At 37.4% G+C, this 22,511-nt stretch overlaps 1 protein-coding gene across 5 annotated transcripts in view; it reads right to left on the bottom strand.

Annotated features, from left to right (window-relative positions):
* UMAD1 (UBAP1-MVB12-associated (UMA) domain containing 1) overlaps positions 1–22,511 on the bottom strand; it is a 79,008-nt gene that overhangs the window by 48,449 nt on the left and 8,048 nt on the right. The window lies entirely within an intron of this gene.

Raw genomic sequence — 22,511 nt, forward strand, 5'->3', positions numbered from 1 at the left:
AACAGCATGCAAGACAGCAAATGTCATGGAGAATAGTAAATGCTATATAGAAATTTATATCAATTGTCATATATGTTATTTGGCAAATGATGTACTGATTTTCTCTATATAACCCCTCTATCAGCCCTACAATCCTTTTACAGAAAGTTTATTACTGCACGCACAAAAATCTTATTTAAAAAACCCCACAGGTCTTATAACAGGTCTCTCATTTGCTTCATTTGAAATTAATTAGCTGAAGTCTAGATTCTAGATGCCCAATTCTCATAAAGTACCAAAAGTGTCCCTAATTGTCATACAACAATGACAATTCCTGTTTAGTCTACTACAAAGTCTCTATGGGGTCACTGAAACCATCCATGTTATTGCTGATATGAATGTTGAGCTTTTACTGTGATAAGAATGCACTGTAGCTGAGTCCTGATATATTGAGACAATAGACAGCTACTAAGTTTAATATTTTACAGAGATTTGGACTTCAGTAAATTAATATGACAGAAATCAGAATTTTCAACATTCAATTACTTGTTTTCAAGAGTACACCACATGGATGCATTATTAAAAGCCAAAATAGATCTTAAACATATAGCAACACACTACAATGACTCACTGAATACAAATGTCAACAAACTACTTCAGTAAATTTAGTTTATTTTTAGTATGTTATTCAGGGGCAGCTGAACACAAAAGTGAAAGAAAAAGATCAAGGATGAAGATCTTCACTAGCTAAACACGCTTATCACAGGATGTAGTGGAAAACTAATGTGGTTTACCATATAAATTAACAATAAAAATCCCCCAAAACATCAAACTCACTAATCAGCATACAAGTGTAAGAGGGAAATAATCATTGGCAAGAGCCTGGATTCCTCCATACCTTCCAAACTGATAATGTGGTCCTTGATATCAAATAAACAGCAAAGAATCAGACAAGATATTTAGCAAACACACATTTAACTATTACAGATAAACTGGAGCAGATCTGTGCTATTTGTCAAAGAACATATCTCTTAAGCAAACAAAGAAAACAAAAATTCAAACCCCAAAGAAGTCTTTCAAAATATTCCACATCTGCAATTTTACAGGCTTTCCTAAAGTCAGCAGTTGACCAGAAATGCTATGGCAAAAATCAAATGTAAATACACCTGACAACTATTTACGACATGTTTTATACAACTTTAATTATTTTACCTTTAAAGTTGACATCTACAAGACTTTCCAGTTAATGGAAAACTTCTCATAAGTTTTCTACATCAAGCCCTGACAACCTGGCTAATTTTGCTGTGCTATGTTAAACACTATGTAGTGGTGGGGGAAACACTGTCCTCCCTCAAACCTGAATTTTCTTTTTTTGTTGTCAGTTACTAATATGAAACACTTTTAGATCAATATAAAATGGAAATTACTTAGTCTTAATGTTAACACTGTTAAAAATATGCTTTAAAGAACATGACAGCATCTATGGTGAAATATTCCTAGGTACCCCACAATCAGCTTGTATTTTGAACACCATAGACACATCTGTAAAAATCAAATATAGTTGTACCCTGGTATCAGAATCACATAGCAGGAGAAACACAGTCTTTTCAAGGAAGTTTGCATACCCAGTACATTCAGCCATAAAATATAAATGTGACTTTTTTTTTTTAAGGAAGTGCTGAACATATCCTTGAAGAAAAATCAAGGCAAGTCTGTACATCATCAGATGTTAATTTCTATTCTATTCTATTCTGGACAATCTATTTATCTGGAGACGTTGACATTGTTAAAATAAAACAAGCGGATTCCAGGTAAGCAAATAAGAAGGGGAAGAGGCACACAGATACACTGCTCTGCAACACACTATAGTGGGCCTTGATAATGTGCAGGATCTACCATTAAAAAAAGAGATGTATAATGAGTTAGAATCTACATCTAAATTTTTTGCCCATTTCTTCAGTTTACTAATGCACAGGAAAAGAAATGGTACATGATAAAAATCAAACTATGTCTTCTAATAATTTGATTAATGATAAGATGCAATAAAAAACCCACTCGAAAAGCACAACTTGCTTTCAGTTTCTAAAGATGGAACACATAACTAAAGGAAAAAAGTTTATCATGACATATGCCATTTAAGAATGACAAACTCTTAAAATTGTTTGACTTAGATATTAAACTTGAAGGAAACTTGCCAATTTCAATTCAAATTCTTGACTAAAAACAGTCATTCCAGGGAAAATGATACCGGTTGACAAGAGATTTAAGAAAACTTAATAAGCTAACATGTTTGGAACAAGACTGATGCCCAAAAAAGGCATTTAATAGGACTTACATGCTCAAAAGACTGTAAAACATATGACCTTAGTTCAATTATAGCCTCTCTGTGTTACATTTTACTGGACTGACACTGTAAAGAAAGTTGTAGTATAATTTCTGTAGCAGCCACTAGTCAAAAATTAAGTATTTTTCAGTTCTATTTGGCTCTTGACCCTAAAGAACCACCTCATCTCAAGAAACTTTTATATCAATCAGTTTCCAGGCAGGAATGAGTAACACACCTGCCCTTGAGACTTAAGATGTGCCTATACAGCTATATGCTGACAGACAAACTCCTTTGCCAACCCTTCTAACACAGGCAGGAGCTGAGGCAGCTCCAGCCCAGACAATGGAGCTCCATTACTGAGTCACTTGCACCACGGTAATCAAACCTTTCCCCTCAGCGGGTCATCAGCTCAGGCACAGATCAACACTGTGGCATATTAAAAATTACAAAAGTCCCATGTCCAGACAACCTCCCAAATTCAGGCAAAATAACTAGGAAACTGTCTGGACTCATCCATACAGATCAGACATACCGAAGACATAACTTAGAGTTAAATCAATCACAAAATCCAAAGGCCATCCAGGCAGAAAGTTTAAGAAAACCCATAGGAGTATCACTTCCATTCTCTTTCCTACATGGTTTTACTGAGGCAACGGTATGGTAGCAAAAAAGTTAAAAATACCGTGATGGCCTTGGTTCAAGAGTACAAGAAACAACCCACCACTCCAGTCTTGATTCTGACACACAAGGGTGTCAACACAGTTTTGTACTCTCAGGTGCAAAAGGCTGGCCTAGCCAAAACTCTGCTGGCATGCCCCACTCCTCTTCCTGCAAATTTTGGTGTTCATCTCCCTCTGGTGGACTGTGTACAGAGAGGGGAAACTACTCCACCTAGAAATTAACCATCTAGAATATTAACATGACTCCATTCATCTTCCAATTATTAGGAAACCCTCACTCCAGATGCACCAGCAGGAAAAACCAGCATGACCACCCAGAGTAAGTGGTTTCTGAGACATCAGTGTGACCAGCATGTGGCCAAATTGGTAGGTGTAACTTGCTCTGGTACTCATTAACACTTAAACCCCCCAATTTTAACACATATGCACAGATTTCTCTGCACTTACCTGCTGTGCAATGGAAAACAGAATGAGACTTCCTTTTGTACTTGGCCAGGATGAAATGGAACAAGGTATGAAAGACTATCTGTAATTATTAGAGACCTATGATGTGCAATCTGGATCAATAACACATGAGAGCATACAGACCCAGCATGCCTCACAGACTTTCTCACATTCTCTAAAAGATGCCAAAACACCATCCTATTGCCATAGTTACTATCAACTGAAATGCATAACGACAGTGAAAGACAACTCAGTCAACCTTTCCTGGCTGACACCAAAAAAAAGCTTCAGTCAGCAGAGCCAAGAGAAGCTCTCAATGCCAGACCTACACTCAACCTTCTAGACCTACTCAACACAAGCCATCTCATGGATTACTGCAGCTCCCTCACTTTTATACTGGGCATTTCCTTGAATTGCTTTCCCTCCAAATTCTGTACAAAGATTTCAGGACACGGACAACTGTCTGGCATTTGCTCTGCACTTACTCAGCTATTTCCAAAAATCTGCTTTCAAAGTGTGGGTGGCACACTTGATATTAAGTCTCAACTACAGGCACATTTTAATTTACAGGAAAAATATCTACGTGCTTCTATTCTATATTTTCTAGGTCTCTCAAATTTAGCATTGTTTACACAGTAAAAAGGAATATAGCAATAAAGACAAAGTACATGGATGAACTATTTCAGTGTCAAACCAGTTCTACTACCAAGTGCTCTGTTTCATTCTCACAAGTCACCATTGTGAACAGAAACTAAAAGGTATGTCTGCTCCCCAGTCTGAGTTAGTGCAAGCTAAAACTTGCCACTGTAAACTTTCAGGGTGACAACTGCTTTGTTCAGCACTTGGGAATTCTTAAGTACTTACATTTTACTAAAATTAACTTTGAAGGTACTATCTATAGAAAATATTAAACACTTTACCTCAACATGTTGAATATACAAAATTGTTTCACATTCTAAAACTACCTAATCATATCAAGAGTTTGTAATTCTTAGTGAAAGCTACCTTGGTCAACACAGAGGAAGGAGAAAAAAGATGAGTCTGCCCATAAAGCAGAAGTACAGATGATGACTACTTTTTTTTGGAGACTGACAGATTTTTTTTGCAGCCTTAGACAATGTTCTAACTTCATCTGAGTCTGCTGATAATCAGACATCTTTTGTACTGGCACTGGAGTAAGTTTCTCAACCTTCACCAATCTGAATTCACTGTGGGACACAGCACATGTACTAAATTAATTGTGGAAAAATGCATTTGTATACTTAAAGACATTATGTCAGTATTTTCTCCAACAATGCCCATCAATTTAGGGATCTACTTTCTTTGGATGATGCTTGGCTTTAATAGTTAGGTGCCTCTGAAGATATCAAAAAATACCTCTGCAAACTTGACTTCTTTCTTCTACTAGGTATCATACTTTATTAATCTATTCTCAATCACCTTCACTACAATTCCAAGCAGTAACATTTGTTCTCAGGAACAATGCAGTAGCATCCTTCTCATAATTTATGGGATTCCTAAAAACCCATGCTTTTTGGTTTGTTTTTTTAAATTTATTTATTTAATGTTTCTCTTATATACTTGCCTTTCCTCCTATTTAAAGGATCGTCATTTGAGATATCCAACCATCCAGGTATGTAGTTAGCATAGATATTTGCAAAGTTAAGCAACTTAGCAACTTTTTTTTATGGCAAGATACATTTGTGAAACATCATTGGCTTATCAGACCCTTAGGTCAGTTTGTGGCATATGGTTGTTCTCAGACAGGTTGCCTATATGTTTCTACTCAAACGAATAAACTCACCAGTGACAGGTTTTGAACTCACCTAATAAGATGTTTTTAGGGACAGCAAAGTTCATAGCTTTATTTCAGCAGAGAGTCACCCTGATCAATATACATTCCAGCACATTTATTTCAGTGCCTACCCTCTTGTTCCACTGTTCTCGATGCCTTGCACACATTCTCATCTACTTTGAATTTGGGGATTGCAGCAAGTTTCATAACAGGAAGGCACATCCCTTAACACCCAGCTTTTATATGGCTAGATGGCTTGTCATCTTTCCCTGGCACAGGCACAAATGATGGAAAACCTACTTGCCATGTAGAACAGGGAAAATCAAGTCCCTGGGAACAATTAGTGCTAATTTTTTCCACAAAATCAGAGCTAATGTTTTCCACAAGAGTAACCTTTTTGCAGCTCTCCTGAAAGTTACTTTCTTAGTAACAAGGCAAGTATAGACTTGACTACCCTTTATTTAGCAAAACCAACAAAATCACACAGAACAAAACAACAAACTAAGTTTGGAGTAAAACTCAGCAGAGTTTAGACAGTAATGTAAAATAATTCCAAATAAAGGATAAAAATAGTATAAATCAAAAAACCCAAAATAATTAGTATCAATCCACTATCACAGTACTTTGGTTGTGTTTGTGAAACAAACTAAGCTACAGCTACTTGAGATTTTGTAAATGTAAAACCAATCTACCAAGTCTTGTATACATACATGCTACTGTTATACCAATAAAAGAAGTCCTTGCTGAACTACCCAGTTTTGAAAGCAAAGATAGCAGCAAGTTGGCATGAAATTCTGAGACTTTTCAACTTTTAATAAAGTTTTATATAATAGTTACAACAGAGGAAAAGATTTTTGAAAGGTTGAAAAATGTTTCTAAAAGAAAAAGTTAGTTTATAATAACAACGCCTACCTTTTCACAGCTAAAGGGCAGAAAAAAATAATTTTTAAATCTTCAAGCAGTACACTGCTAAGACTTCTAAAAAAAAAAGGCTTCTGCAGTTGGATGGCATGTGGGTTTCCCTTTGTTATTCATTAATAATTTTCATGATCATTGACCTGTGTCAATTAAGCTTCCACCAAGTCCTTAAAACAGAGCTGCTAAACCAGATCAGCTCAACCAAGGCCTTCAGGGCTGTGAGCAGCCTCTCAAGTCAGCTGTCACCCACCAGCAGCCCAGAGCCAAGTGCTCCATGAGGCTGATCTGAGGGTGGCCACCATCCTATGTCCTGGCTACATGGCTTTGGGCCAGCACACCAGCGAGTCTCAGAAGTGCCGTTCCTTGCCAAACCCCATGAAATGAGAGATCCGTGGGAGAAGGGATGGGACTGAAGGAGGGTAAGGGAGAGGGGCTAAGGCCAGTGAACAGTAGTAAAGCCATAGGAGAGCAGGTGGTATGGGGTTTGCTCCTAATGAAATGAGTTCTTTTGAAAGGTGCTTTTCCTTTCAGATACCTTATGCATTGTGTGTTATTGCAGCCTGCACTTATCTGATCAATAAAATATATAATTTTCATGCCTAGTTAGAAGTGGGCAAGCCATACTAGTTTAGCAGATGATGATGGTCATAGAAAGCATAATTAGCCTATTTAAAATTTCAACTTTTTCATCTAGAAATGAATATTTACTAATATTGTAAAATAATTTTTATCTAATTAGTTTCTACTAGAAGGACAAAAATGAGGACTGAAATCTATAATTTCTCCTCTTAACTCAGAAATGTACCATTGGTTGTCAACATAACGTTTAATGGGTTTAGCACAAAAACATATTGCATTCTTGCTTTCATCACTGTTACCTGCAATAATTAAACATTTTACCTCCAAAAAAAATGAGAAAAACATGCCCAAAGCATTTTTATAAGATGGGTTGTATTTTATTGTTATGTTTCTCATATATGGACACTGCTCTGTGTTTTAACTCTGCATTTTTAAAACAGAAATACAACACCCAACTTTTGGTTACATCATGCCTTACAGTCAGTAAGGCATATGACAAAAATAAATATGCAGAGGAAATGAAGGTATCTTCTAGAACTATTCATAGTAATTCAGCTACGCTGAACTGATTGTATTTCCCCCTATATTGCAAATGCACAGACAGCTACATCCAAAATACGTCATCAACTTTCAGCTTTTTTTTTAATTAAAAGAAGCTCTAAAGCATAATTATAACCTATGGTTTCCCCCAAGTGTCTGAAACCTGGCCAAGAACTATTGGTTTCTGTAAGATATTAGTCTTACGAACAACAGAAGCTGGATTTTGAACAGGGAGAGCTAATACTTTGTATCATGTCTTTGGTGAGTTATGCTTTTTCTATCTGTCTACCTCTTCATTTTAAAATTTGTTAGCTTTGGGGTCAAAAGGGCACTCTAATTTACATGAACAAACAAACCTACTAGACAGGCCACCTGAAATCAGTTAGTTCAAAGGTAAATCAAAGACATATTTGGTGCCTCTCCCATTTCCTCTCATGTTCTAAGCCATTAACAGTGGATTTAGTTGCAGCGGTTCCATCATGTGCAATGTTTAACATCCTGAAATTCCTCTTTGTCAAGAGGGAATGATCATGGGAGATACTAACACACCTGACTCTATCTTGGTATTTTCTCAGTGAAGAAGAATAGCAGGATATAAGAATTAAATGGTGTTATGAGATCAAACCAGTTATTCAGTCTTTTTTCAGCCTTTTTTTACTCTGCATACCTGTTATTGGACTGCTTGAAGATCCCCCCTGGAAGATATCACAGGAAAAATTCAGGAACTGTGGAGCTCTGCTTTACTTATTAACTCCACATTTAGCTTTGAATCTTTTCAACTTTAATACTACACTGAATTTATCTCCACTGCACACACTTATTTGAATTGAGGCTATTCTTTCAATCCACTGTTCAGAAGTAATTCATTGTCAATAGAAAAGCATATACATATGGATTGCTAGAAACATTTTGTTCAAAAGCAGCTGGTGCACATGCAGTGAAGTTTCCGTAGTGTTCCATAAGCATCAATTCCACAGTGCAGTATTTCTGCTACTTTGTGTAAGCCAGGGAAAAAAAGGCAAGAGTTAACCCTACCATACTAAAAGAGGGAGAGAACTTAAAGGGAAAAAAAAGGTAACCAGACATTCGGTTTACAATAAACTAAAACCCTATAACTAAGCCCCCTCGCCATCTGCAATGCTGTTTCTTCAAACTGTATTTATTTGATCTATTTACAAAGTTTACATCAAGATCTAAAACCTCCAAACACTTCCACCATGACTATAGCATGAATTATGCTCACTGGTAAGAACCTTAGTTTTATCAACAAAAATAAGTATACATAAATCCACCTTGGGAAAGTAGGAAGGCCGCAGACATGACCCCAAACAAAAGGTTTCAAGGGAATCTACAAACTGTTCCTGAGCTGCTTCACCACATCTTTAGAAAGACTTCACCACAGTTAGCTTTTGGGTTTATAGTAATATGTACAAATAAGATTTTTTCATTTAAGAAGAAAAATAACTTTGTACTAGAATATGGGGAGTGTAAGAATATAGAAAGCTCTTCCTTTTGACATCTTTTTGCCCATGAAATCTATAAGCTGAGAGTCTTCTATCTGTCTTTTGATCATAAATATATCAGAGGTGAGAAATATCTAAAACCAGACAGGATTTTAACAACTGGCAAAAGTAAATGGACTTCAGGATATTTCTGCCTCTGCTTGACTAGCATTTCAGCATGTTTCCAAAGCAGTGAGGGTCACATTACTTATCCTGATTAGCTGCACACTACTTCACAACTAGGTTTCATACACATAATTGAATTTATAATTCAGAACATGAGTTTGCAGTTAGAAGCTGTTGTTTTGGAGGGAAGAAAGAAGGACAAAGGACCATGTAACATTATGTTCTGACTTTCAGATAATTTCTGGAGGCAGTTTATATAGTATTTATCTATTTAGTTATCTTAAAAAATAGACCTAAAATCCTGAGCTCTCAAAAACTGCCTGCTTTTTTCAACACTGGTTCTGTTCTTCTGGGTGGTTTCACGGTAATAAAAAGCGTATCAGCCAAAAAGTAAAGCTAAATGGAAAAGTCAAACAATACCCCCACAGGACACCAGCTATCATCTTCTGCTTGCAGCATGTCAGCATAGCACATGGTTCAATCCTATCAAAAGGGTAGAACAGACTGGACTCCTAAAACACTACATCAATCAACTGCTCCTTAACACTGCAGGTATCACATCGGAGCACTTATGCTACTTTAAGTCACACAGACAGACAACAAAATTAAGTGTTGGTTGCTCTCCAGCGGGCAAAGTTAACAGAGGATCTACATGAGGAACGTCATCAGTAGTAGAATGAAAACAGAGGGTTTAAAACAAGAGCCTCTCAGAGAGCTTTCATTTGCACCCCATGTTAAGCCTGATCTCCAGAGTCAAGATCAAAAGTGCCTAGACATGTTCTCACCAGAAATGTCTTAACTTCATAATTCATTCCCCGCACAAGAAGTTCATTGACTTTAGCTACAGAATGTAAGCAAACAGATGGCTTATGCTGCCAGGAATGTGCTGAAGACTTAAAGAAATATAAACCCAGAGGATTCAGAAGTTTCACTGACCCAAAGGAGAGGGTAGAAAAAAAGAGAGAAAGGAAGTAGTAGACAAGACCACTTACACACATCACATCTTCTGAAATAAGAACACAAAAAATAACATAGACATCCTTAGCTTTACATCTGATTCATCAAACAGAAGTTAGAAAGGAAAGCATTTCTTGCTCAAGAGTATCTGTTACGAAGGTCAGTGTGTAAGATGTGCAGCTGAAAGATACCTGCTGACATTAAGCAGGTATGAGCCTGTATTGCTTAACCTGTAAAAGATATAATGAGCAATTGGAGGGGAGGGGAGTCTTTAAAAAATAAAAAAAATAGCTTTGCCTTTTTGTTTTAAAACAGAAGACTATAAAAAACCCCAAACACTGCAAGACAAATTAGCTCAGGAGTATAAGGATGAAGAGAAGAAAAACACTATTGCACTATGGCCCTGAACAAACTTAAACCAACTTCCTTGGCACTACTGAGGGCTTCAGGTTTTAAAAAAAGCAATATGCAGGCAAATAAAATTTACAGAACATTTTCTAATCTAAATTTCTCAGTAACTTTTTATAGTCAAATCTAAAATCAGGATGTGCTGGACAGCTTTTACTAAAGTTTTGCTTTTTTACGATAAGGTTTTACTTTATCTAGTTCATCAAGGGAAGCCAGTTGATGTAATCTTTTTGTATTTCAGTAAAGCTTTCAATCCAGTCTCTCACAGTATCCATCTGGACAAAATGTCCAGCACACAGATGGATAAACACATCATGTGGTGGGTGAGCAATTGGCTCATGGATCAAGCACAGAGGGTAATAGTGAATGGGGTGGCATCAGACTGGGAACCTGTCACTAGTGGGGTTCCACAGGGTTCCATGCTCTTCAACATCTTCATAAATTACTTGGAAGCAGGACTGGAAGGGATACTAAGCAAGTTTGCAGATGATACAAAACTGGGAGGAGCTGCTGACTTCCTCGAAGGCAGGGAGACCCTGCAGAGGGATCTCAACAAATTAGAGGGCTGGGCAGTCACCAACCACATGAAATTCAACTGCACTGGGGCAGCCTCACCTTGAATATTGTCGCAGTTTTGGTCACCACAATATAAGAAAGATATTAAGCTGTGAGAGAGTGTCCAAAGGAGGGCAATGAAGATGGTAAAAGGCCTTGAGGGGAAGACATATGAGGAGCAGCTGAGGTCACTTGGTCTGTTCATCCTAGAGGAGACTGAGGGGAGACCTCACTGCAGTTACAACTTCCTTGTAAGGGGAAGAGGAGGGACAGGCACTGATCTCTTCTCTGTGGTAACAAGCGACAGGACCCAAGGGAATGGCCTGAAGCTGTGCGAGGGGAGGTTTAGGTTGGATATTAGAAAAAGGTTCTTCACCCAGAGGGTGGTTGGGCACTGGGACAGGCTCCCCAGGGAAGTGGTCACAGCACCAAGCCTGACAGAGTTCAAGGAACATTTGGATGATACTCTCAGGCACATGGTGTGACTCTTGGGGATGATTCTGTGCAGGACGAAGATTTGGGCTTGATGAACTTTGTTGGGATCCTTCCAACTCAACATATTCTGTGATTCTGTGATCCTAATATTTCACATAGAAGAAGATCACATTTGTTTTACCAGCCAGCACTGCCAGCCTCCTGGGGGGCTGGAGGTCCATGCCCACTGGATCACTAAGCTGTCAGAAGGAACACGCACAAACAAAATGCACCCTCTTCCACCAAACAGCTGTTCCTGCAACACAACACTTAGCAACAAAGTAGCGCTTTTTCAACTCAAATTTTGATGGACAGTGAATGCATTCACAGCTGTGACAAGTTGAATATCACTCAAAAGTATGATGCTCAATTATTTTGCTGGAGTTTCCTCCCTTCTTTCTTTTAACGGTTTCTTAATCCTCCGAAAAAGGTAATTTACTCTAATAGTAAAGACTTGCAAGTATAGAATTTGACTGCTGCTTATGCTATTTAAAATGAAAAGCATATTATAACAAAGCACGACTCATCATCTTCACACAGCATGCATAGCTTGCTATCAACAAGATTAGAATGGGTAGGAGGCCTGGAAAGGCATATTCGAAGCAATAATCTAAGAAAGCAGCTGTCTTAGAAGCCACAAAATGCATTAGGGATCTAAATTCATTAGCTGTCACTTCTGCAGCAGAGTTCTGGATCTGATTGGGAAGCAGTTTAATTCCTGTTTACCCTCGTGTCTCCCACTGCATGTTCCAGGCACAATGGGCACATTCCCCTTGTCTTAATGTCCAGGGAAAAGGAGAGCAGATCTTGCTTTTGACCTCACCCTTTAACTGGCCCACTCAAGAAACAATGGATCTGAGATCTGGTCCCTGTAGTCTGATGGTATTTAGGCTCCTGGCTCCCACTGAGAGCTCTCCCAGTCAACTACACATTATTTGCTTGGGGCACCTTTCTCCCCCTCCTTTTGAAGCTGGACCTGGTTCACCCGAAAAGGAAAGGTTGCCTGGGACTGAGGTAAAACAAATCAGAACGAGTCTGAGCCTGATGCCTGAAAGTTGGCAACACACTCTGTCTCTTCATGCTGCTTTGTTTTTTAAACCTTCAGTCATTTCATTTTAGGAAAAAAAAAGCACAAACCCACAACACATACAGGCTAGGGAGTAGAGATCAGTATTCCCATTTTCTTACTCTCAGGCCACCGAAGTTCAATGATTAATGCAGTGTCTGAGAAGCTCCTACATCTTGCATTATTAAAGTAGCACCGCTGTGCAGCCAATATAAACACTGGAAGTCCTCTCACTGGACTTTTAGTTTTCCATGCTGGAAGAGGTGCATCTGACAGGACTAAGCCTATGCAGAACTAAATTTGAGGTCTCCTGCTTTTCGGATGAATGCTTTAATAAGCACAAGTACACACCAAACATATTTCAAGAAGAACATGTTGTAACTTCAGCTGTTGGTTTTGAATCAAGTGGACAGAGTGCTTGAAGTATGGTGCTTTGATTCAGACACTTCAGCTCCAGAGCATACCAAGAATTCAAGCTTATTGCTGGTCTCTGCTTTTGCAGTGGGTCATTTTAGGCAAATATGATTTTGTAACCTGAATTTCAGAGATGCTTAATTCTACTTCTTGGTTCACTCTTTGCTATTTTTAAAAAACACAATGCATGAGTTGGAAAATACTACTTGTTCTTTCCTGAGTCTCATCTCTGGTTCACTCAGTGGCAAAGCAGAAGTAAATTTTCAGAAGAGCTGATATACCCAACTGAAGTTTATGTTCAACTGGATGAATCTAATAAAAGCTCTCTGTGCATCTCTTTATAACAGTATTGACATAACTTGCGCGGTAGTAAAAGAAAACAGTTTCAGCCAAAAAAAAAAAATCCTCCCCACAATTTTGCCTCTTAATGAAGGGTGCATTGGTATGTGTATTTAATATCCATGTTTTAAAGATAATATTGGTTGCTTTCTGCTACAATAGCTTTTCTAATGCTTTTGTAGTCATAGCCCTGCCCTTCTGCAAGACCTAAGGATGAAATAATTCATAAGAAACTATGTAGGCAAGTTCCCATTGAAAAATAAAATAGTCATAAAGTTCCATTGCCTCCCTCTTAAAAAACCTGAAGTTTCATACAAGCTGAAAGAAGGGCAAAAATTAATCTCGTGGGTTTTAAATTGTTGCTCTCCCTCATTCACCCTAGAACAGGAAAACTATGATCTAAACTCCTGAACAACTGCAGTACACTGCTGGTCCAGACAGCTCTCAGTGGAAAGAGATTTAGAATTATACGGTCTAACGGCAAAAATAATTTTGTTTTGTTTTGTTCCAGGAAAGGTCTGGGACTTCAGATCATTTTAAAGAAGCTTGCTCAATTTAACTGAAAAAAATAGTATATTGCACATGTTTAATAGCAGCTACATGCTCCAACCTCATCTTTAATCTGGGAGTAATTGAAAGAGAAAAACAACAAACAAACAAAAACCCACAAAAAACCCAACCAAACAAACCACCAAAACAAATGAGCCTCACCACCAATAACTTAATACTTCCAATTATGAGAGCTCTCTCTGCAGTTTGTACTTGTATTCTTACAGACAAAATACCAAATCCATATTTACCTAATTCATATTCCCCTAATTTCACCTAGATGCCCTGACAAAAACAAGAAGGAAATGAAGAGACTGTATACACCTGCTGAACGAATTTGAAGTCTCATATTTATCTCCACTTCTGGGAAGAGGAAAGACAGAGAAACGTGTACACTGTACCAATATTCCTCAGTTAAACCAACTTAAGGTTTTGAGTGACTTTCCATCCATTATAATTTTTGCCCTATACACAGTTGTTGTAACAAACAACCATGTGTAAATTGAAGAAACAATAAACGGAATTAAGGCTGGGATTACAATCTGTGATGTATACGGGTAACTGTACTAACAGCAAGGTGTGTGTGCTAACAGATAAACAAACTGCATAAATGAAACAGCCCACTACTTCTAGGAGGTCTTTGCATTCTTCTTTATTCTTTACTATCATGTAGAAGGACATCCCCAAGAAAATGGAAATAGTGCTATAATCACTTACTAAAAGATATAAAAAGCACAAAGTGAAGTGATCATGGTCACAAATAATGATTACTGTATAATATCCCTAGCAAGATATGGTCAATGCTGTGAACAAATGCTTCTTTTGGACTGAAGGAAGAGAGTTAATTTCAGAACTGAGTCCACATAGCCCTCATTTGTGGGGGAAAAGCACCATGTAAAAGCTGAAGATCATTCAGCTGTGTGAGCAGAGATCAGAAAGCACGTTACATTTTTGGCAAGCTCCAAAGATGTGTTATGGCAGAAACAGATGAAATAACACTGAAGTGCAAAACAAGTGCACTTGTTTTGGATAAATCCCCTATATCCTTTAATTTCTTTGTCCTGGCTGAAAGGTACTTAACTAGTATACCAAGAAGGAGCAGCTAAAGAAAACACATCTTTATGCACAAGGTGACAAGCCATCCTTCATTTTATAAGGAAAAGCCTTACACTTACGTTACTATTTCACATTGAGGCCTATGACATGACTGACTTAAAGCACTTGTGAAACATAATCTCCTTGAGTTTCTTTATAATATCTAATTAAAAATAAATAAGACAATGTATCTTTGCTAATTTTTCTTCTTCCACTGAAAAAAAATGCACAAAAACATTTATTTGCTGGAGATAGGGAGGGGTGTGTGCAAAATCAGTTCAACATAGTATTTCCCTCAGAGAAAATTAACACTGAGTAACATCTGTAGAAGCCTGAATGACTCCAACCAGAGAGGCAGTGATTGCATGAACTAGTGACTAGGGCTCTCTTTGCAAGGAATGATCATCTAAGTATGCTGTAAATTGCTGAAAGAGGGACTTCAGCCTGAATCTATCACTTGCTAGAATAGCAACTTGCACTCCTGCAACACATTTTTCACCTCTTCTTTTTCAGTTGGTTCTAGCTGTAAGTCCACCATATATAGATAAATCAGACTTGGGCTAAAAATATGTTGTCACATTTCAAACTACTTTCTTTGCATCAAAAAGCAAAAGAAACTTTTAATTCTAAAAGAGACTTAATGACCAGCATATTCTGGGAAACAAAGTTTACAACCAGCACTTGAAAATCCATATTTTTATACCACATTTTGGTATTTTTCCTCTGTTTTACAATAAGCGATAGGTATTTTCCTTTCTTATATTTCAACTTCAAATTGTTTAAAGGATGCTCTATAGACCAATAGACTATGGCACTGCTACTAGAGAGTGAACTTCTATGTATGGGAGCAAAAGTGTCAGAACCCAGGTGCCAAAAGTGATCATCCTACCATAAGAAAGGTTAAAGAATACTATATCGACTATGTAAATATATCATTGCAGAATAGTCACATCCAAGAAATGTGTTCATCTTTTCTGAGAATAAATTTCTAGCAAAAAAATGATTTTCTTACTTGAGCACATTCTATTTCTGTCAGTATTTGCAAGACTTAAAATCAGTAGGACCAAATGTCTCAGGAGCACTTGGAGGACTTCGATACGTAGAAAGTGACCATTATACATCAAGTCAGAAAGCAGTTAATATGAAAAACAGGAGTGTAACTCCAAACAATATTTTCTTAGAGGGCTGGCAGCAAACTGCCAGATGCATGTGTGACCTCAAAACAACCCTTTGCCAGATGCCTCTTTAACCTCTTACAATTGCATCAACTTCTAAGAAGACCAGTACATTTTACCATTTTCTTCCTTTGGTTATGAAAATTAAGAAGATATTCTTAATTGAGAGATTTAAAGTGTTTGGTTCTATGCATTTTTGTCTCTTAAAGCCCCAAGCTCTCTAATACAGCAGCACATACTTCTTTTTTTCTTGCCAGGATTAAAACTGCTGTACAAGTTAAACAAGAAGTCTTCATCTTCTTTCTTTTCTCCTCCCTTGAGTCCGTGTTCAAAACCAGGTAACTTTTTGAGAAAGTTGTGAGCTAAGGGCAAGATAATATTCAGCCAAAGCAAATAATAAATCACTTTTGATACTATATACCATTTTTAAGTAAATAACCTTTTCTTTCATAAAAAGTATGGTATACATCTTATGTTGCGATCAACACAAGCCAACACAACCACTCATATTATTCAGATTCAAAAATGGCCTGTATGCTAACATTTTGAGAAGGGTATTTCTGCAAATTTAAAAATTATCAAATTCATAGCATGGAAGCATCATGAATATATTCCAGGGGCTTAAGCCCTAGAAAGGAAAAAAAAAAAAAAAAAAAGAGAGAAATTATGTGGAATGAAAACTAAGTAGGTCATGTATATTAAAGTGTTAAATATACTAACATCTGATTTGTGGATGAAAGGACTGTTTTTAAAATCTAGAGTACAAGTAAATGAAGAAATGCACAGTCATTTGTCAACAAAAACATACTTTGATGAGGCATTAAAAAGCAAGATTCTCTGTGCTGTACAGAATCCAAGGGAAATAAAAGTATTTCCTTTAAGAAATATACCTCTTTATACAGCAAAACAATGAATTTCAGTTGTTCTGTAACCCAGATCCTTTAATCTGCATAAGAGATGCTGAGTTCACTCAACCAAATCACTACTGGCTTTCAGAATACAATCAACACATGCTTTTCAACAGTATTAATATAGCATGAAGCTTGTGCTCCTAATTATTCATGTTTCTGCATTCTGTTTTTTCCCCCTGCTGTAAAATATGCAAATTTACTTCTTTGTGTTATTTAGGTCCCACATGGGCCTCAACAGATCTGTTTGGAAGGAATTACAAGCCAACATCTAGATACATGCTGTCAACATTTCAAGCTTCATTGTTTTTATTAGGTTGGAATGTCATTATAGATTTGATATTAGGCTTTAAAAAGCTTTTTATAAATCCGTTGAAAACCTACAGTCTAATCAAATGGTGTACTGATAATTACTACTGCACTTTTGTGTGTGAAAGGGGGAGAGCAAAGCCCTTCAGGCCCTGAATCCGAGGGAAATCCCCATCTAGTGGCACCACTGAAAACCGCAGGTTGTTTTTGTGCGAAATTAGTCCCCAAGAGGATTAGTTTGACTTCATCACTGAATGAAGGGAAGACATTACCTCCTTATGCAACTAAGGATCGGTAACAGGAGGGGACTGTTTCTTCTGAATTCCTCCTCCTCCCTTTTCAATCAACTCTGGCTGTAAAATTCAATGCCCAAATGAGCTACTAACAATTTTTAAGTATAAAACCCATAAAGCAGCACTTCGGGAAACAGGTCACTTTAACTACAGTAACTTCTCAGTGTGCATCAAAAGTGTTCACTTACAGTGGCACATGTTGATCCATATAAAGTATTCTTTACACAAAAATATTAAAAGATATCCCCAAATCTCAGATTATTATAAAGTTAGTATTAAATATTTTAACCTCAAACAATATAATGAAATAGTAGCTTGGTTATTTGAAAACTGCAAGGTTGGAAATAACTACACAAGCTCTTACTGTTATATAAAAAAATACATATTATTCCATTGACACAGAAAGTGAGAGGACATTGAGACACTGCTTTTTTTTCCAACTGGCACAAAGCCTTGTGCATTTCTTTAATGTAATAGTATATTTTAAAACACTGCAGCAGCCCAACCTTCCATACTAGCACCACTAAACACTCCTTAGATATTAAAGAAAAACCAGTGTAGAGATTCACGGGGATCTGCTACACATTACTACTGACTCCTAGAAAACAAACAGCAGCAGTAATGCTACGATTTTACAAATCTCTTAATGCATTTAATCTTCGAGGTGTGTATGCAGAGGGGAGAAACCAGAAAACCATTTGATTTGCAGTAATAAACTAGAACAGGGGTAGTCCTTTGATTTGGGAGTCTCAGTATATTAAATTTCCTTTTCATAACAGACTCACTCTGGAAAATTTATAAAATTGCACATTTCTCTCAGAAGCAAATATTTAAGAAGTTTTAAAAATATATGGAGAGATCTATAGTACTAAGATCAATATGGAAGCAGTAAGGATCTTCTTGCCTTTTTACATGTTGGGTGACAGTAGGGGTGTCCCTTAATTCAAATATGCAATTTATCTTCCTTCCACAATACAAAGTACCCCAAAAACTATGTGCATACAGAATAATTTCATGGTAAAACAGAAACGGCAAGTTGGAGAGGAGTGTATGTAAAATGTATGCAAAACATGTAAAATTGGTCTTTGGAAAAACAGTCCAGATTTCCAGAAGTAAAGGCTGACTTGGGTTGATCATTTTACTTTTTTGTATCCTCAGTATAGAAGACTTCCCATTCGTTAAGGATGTTCTTCTGCAATATAACTGCAGTTAACAAAGGGAAACATTGAGTTGGATGTAAAGCATACTTTTCACAGCCTCATAAATGAGTGAGGATGCTCCTGCCTAGAGATGAGGATGATTCCATAAGAAGGAATTATAATACTGAATTAACTAAGTAATACAGATACTGAATACATCAGAGGAAGGTTCGAGTACCTCATTTAAAATAAAGCCAAAGTTCAAATGGCTTACATCTAAAAAAATGAAACAGAAAGCTGTCCTAAGCCTAAGGAAGAAAGAGAAGTTAAATATGTCTCAAAATCAGATTTGTCAGCATCTGCAACTGAGCTTTTCTCCAAATAATTTACGCCATTCCAATATACAACATAAAAAGGTCCCTGAGAGAAAACGAAACAAAACAAAACCAAAACCCAAGAAGTCTTAAATCCATGACAGTGAACTCAGGCACGGTCAAAGGATCAGACCAAGAGCTCCTCATAGAACTGTGCTGTCTTCAGACTCATGAGAGACAATCTGGCTGCTGGGCCCTGAGTGCCCTGGGGGGCTCAGCAGCCCCTTCCCCAGCCCAGGCCTTTGGCTGTCTGTGCCCACAGCCAGCACAGAACACAGCACAGCCCGAGCACCTCCATCAGGGCAAAGAGCTGCAGGAGAAACCTCAATTTTTGCTCCTTGGCAAAGGCACCCTGCAGGGATGCCTGTGGACTTTGATGACTGCAACCCTCTGACCAGACTTCCCGGTCTGGCCTCAGATCTGCCTAATCCCTGCGGACTTGTCTGGCAATCACTGGACTCTAGGCTGACCCTGGTCACTGTCACCAGACATGCTCTGTTGTCCTTGCTCAGGGACTGCAGTGCTCGTCAGTGCTCGACAGCTTCTGCCCTCTTGGCACCCTCACCTGGCTGCAGACTCACCTGCCTGCTGGAGCCATCAGCACTTACTGCTCCCTCATACTGGCTTACTTCAAATTTTTCTGGAAAAGTAAACAAGACCCTGCACATCAGGATCTTAAATTAAACCTAAAAGCAAAATTAACTACTATCAGTGTTTTTTAAAGAGGACATACAGAACAGTTCTAAGTAATTTTAGTTATTTATCTAACTTTTTTATGATGAGGGTGATGAGACACTGGAACAGGCTGCCCGGAAATGTTGTGTTCAAAGTCAGGCTGCACAGGGCTTTGAACAACATGGAGGCAGGTTGGACTAGATGATCTTTAAAGATTCCTTCCAACCCAAATCATTCTATGATTCTATGATCTTTCAGTTGCTTCAAGCAAAAACTACTCACTACCCACCCCAGAGGAACCATCAGCACCATGGGGATGTTTGCAGAGTTTCTGACCATCTTGCCAAACACACATGGGAAGCAGCACTGCTGTCTCAGTTTTTCAGTTCCTGAACTTAGACTGCAATTTTGACTACCAGTCACATAGATCTTTGAGATCAATGGGAGATTTTTAGCTGTGTGCCAAACCCAAAAGCTACCATTAAACTCATATTTTTCTCTGTGGCTAGCAACAGTAGGAATGAATGGTAGGTTGGAATTTATTTTACATTACAAAAGCCACAAAACATGAGAAATTCCTTGAGAAATGTTACTCTCCAAGATGCCCAAGCTAACTGAAAACTTACTTGTTTTCTTAATTCTGGCATTCAAAATGTTAACATAAAGACAATTTGTGAAGATCAGGAAAAGTTTTGAAACATTTTTTCATATTTCTCCACTTGATCAAAAACAACTGCATGTGTTTTGCCTATTTCATTAGCTTCTTTTCCGTTTCAGAATAATAGTTCTGCTTGTTACAGAACAAGCACCACTTTTACAGCTTCATGAAGAGATCAGATGGCCAATAACCGGAAAATAAGTGAATTGGTAGTTAGACATAAAAATGCTTTAATCCCTGGTAAAAAATTATATTTGATATTTATTTTGTAGAGAGAGAATTATGAATTATTTTTTCTTGACTTCCCCACATGCAGTATTTGCCCCAAAAGCTAATATAGAGAATTTCTTTCAGCTACTACACTGTAAAGTTGGTTTTGTTGCTTCCGCTGTTTTTATGACTCATCTTTCTAGTCAGATATTGAATTTCCAATTGCATTGATACTTTACAAGGAAAGGTAGATTTAAAATATAGCAATATATAACAAGACTTGGAGAAGTTATGAAAAAAAAAAGAAAAAAACCCAGATCTTCAGGATGTGACAGGGTGATGGCTCTGGTGGATCTTTCTCAGTAAAGCATTGAACTTGCTTCCTTCTTTTTCAAATATCAAATGATGCAGAAAGATTAAAATAATTAAATATTGTTAGGTAAATCACACTTAATCATCTACATCTAATTTTGATTATCAGTAGTCTCACTACATTCATTACTGAATAGACTTCATTCATACTTTAATGAAAAAGGCATTTTATTCTTTCTTGATTACTTCCATTCAAACTTGCAGTAAGAGTCCTGGATGCCCTTATCAGTAGAGCATGATGTGAAGAATCTTGCAAAGGATTTGTGATAGACAAGCTCTCCTGACTACAGCCGTGGGAATCGGGAGCAGGTGTCCCCTCAGGATGTATTTTTCCTCTTCTTTCTCCAGGAAAAAAAGGCAAAGCACTTCCTCCCACATCCACAGAATACCAGTGAACTAGGTTTTTTGTTCTTATATGTTCTGAAAGTTCATATAAGTTCTTATATGTAATGAAAGACTGGATTTAGGAACTGACTTAAAATGTAAGACATTAAATTCTCAGTCCCTTCAAGACTGCTCGCTGCCTACAGTAGTGTTCACAGTATTGGTCCTATAAATATCCTGCTGTCTTAAAGATATTTAGTGTTGGTATTCTAGAATATTTGACACCAAAGTTTAAAAAAGCTTTAGAACATTCCCTCTGAGTAATAAAGTAGTAACTAACAGAATAACTAAGTGATGTGGTTTGGTTTTTTTTTTCTACTGACACTATTCCTAGACAAAAACACCCCTTCTACATAAGTATCTACTTAAGTGCTGACCCACAATTCTGCAGCTACATCCGTCTTGCAAGACAGTGCTATGTTCCACTGATAAGGTTGATGGCAGTTCTTTTGCCCAGTAGAAGTTAGTTAAGATGAAACTTACAGTCCATTTGATTGCAGATTGCTAAATTAACTTCTGTCTGAGCAAAAAAAAACCAGTAAATAGAAAAAAACAAGAGAAGACTCTAGCAAAGTTGATCATTCTTAAGTTTATATTTAACAGATTAATTTAGTATGAATTTTGTGAACAAAATTCAAACAGTCACTGACAGCATTTCAGGAAAAAGGAATGAAGCTAAATTGAATGCAGAATCAGAACCAGCAATTGTGGGACTTAGAAACAGAGTGCAGAACTCTACCTATCACAGAAACTGAAATGCTAAATAGTCTCTGGACTTTTGGGGGATGACAATGCGACTCCTTTGACCTTTACACAATGCAAGTGTTGGAGTGACTTGATGTAGCCAGTGCAGGTGAACAAAATCTAGTAGAAGCCATTAAGCATGACAACACAGTCACAGGTATGAAAATAGATTTGTTTTAACAGAGAACTATCACAAAAAATCTAAGTTCTCCTCAGAAAGAGTTCCAATAGTCTCTTGTATTGTTACACTTTGATAATCTAGAGGGTTTTGTGACTTGAAAATGCTCAAGAAGTAACACTTTAATGGAGAAACACTGTAAGATTCCTGATAAGAACAAGTCAGTAAATCAGAGCAGCAGAAGTTGAATATTGATGATGACAGATTCCCAAGAAGGAAAACAAATTTTCAAAAGAGGAAAAAGAAAAGGATCAGTTTCAGTATGACAGCAATAAATTTTTTATCTTCTACACACTTGAGCCATGCTGCAAAACTGTGAAAGAGCTTGATCAAAGCTGCAAATTTA

Source organism: Manacus candei, unplaced genomic scaffold, assembly GCF_025592945.1.
Source record: "Manacus candei isolate 608988 ecotype Guabito, Panama unplaced genomic scaffold, ASM2559294v1 h1tg000021l, whole genome shotgun sequence".
NCBI classification, from domain to species: Eukaryota; Metazoa; Chordata; class Aves; order Passeriformes; family Pipridae; genus Manacus; species Manacus candei.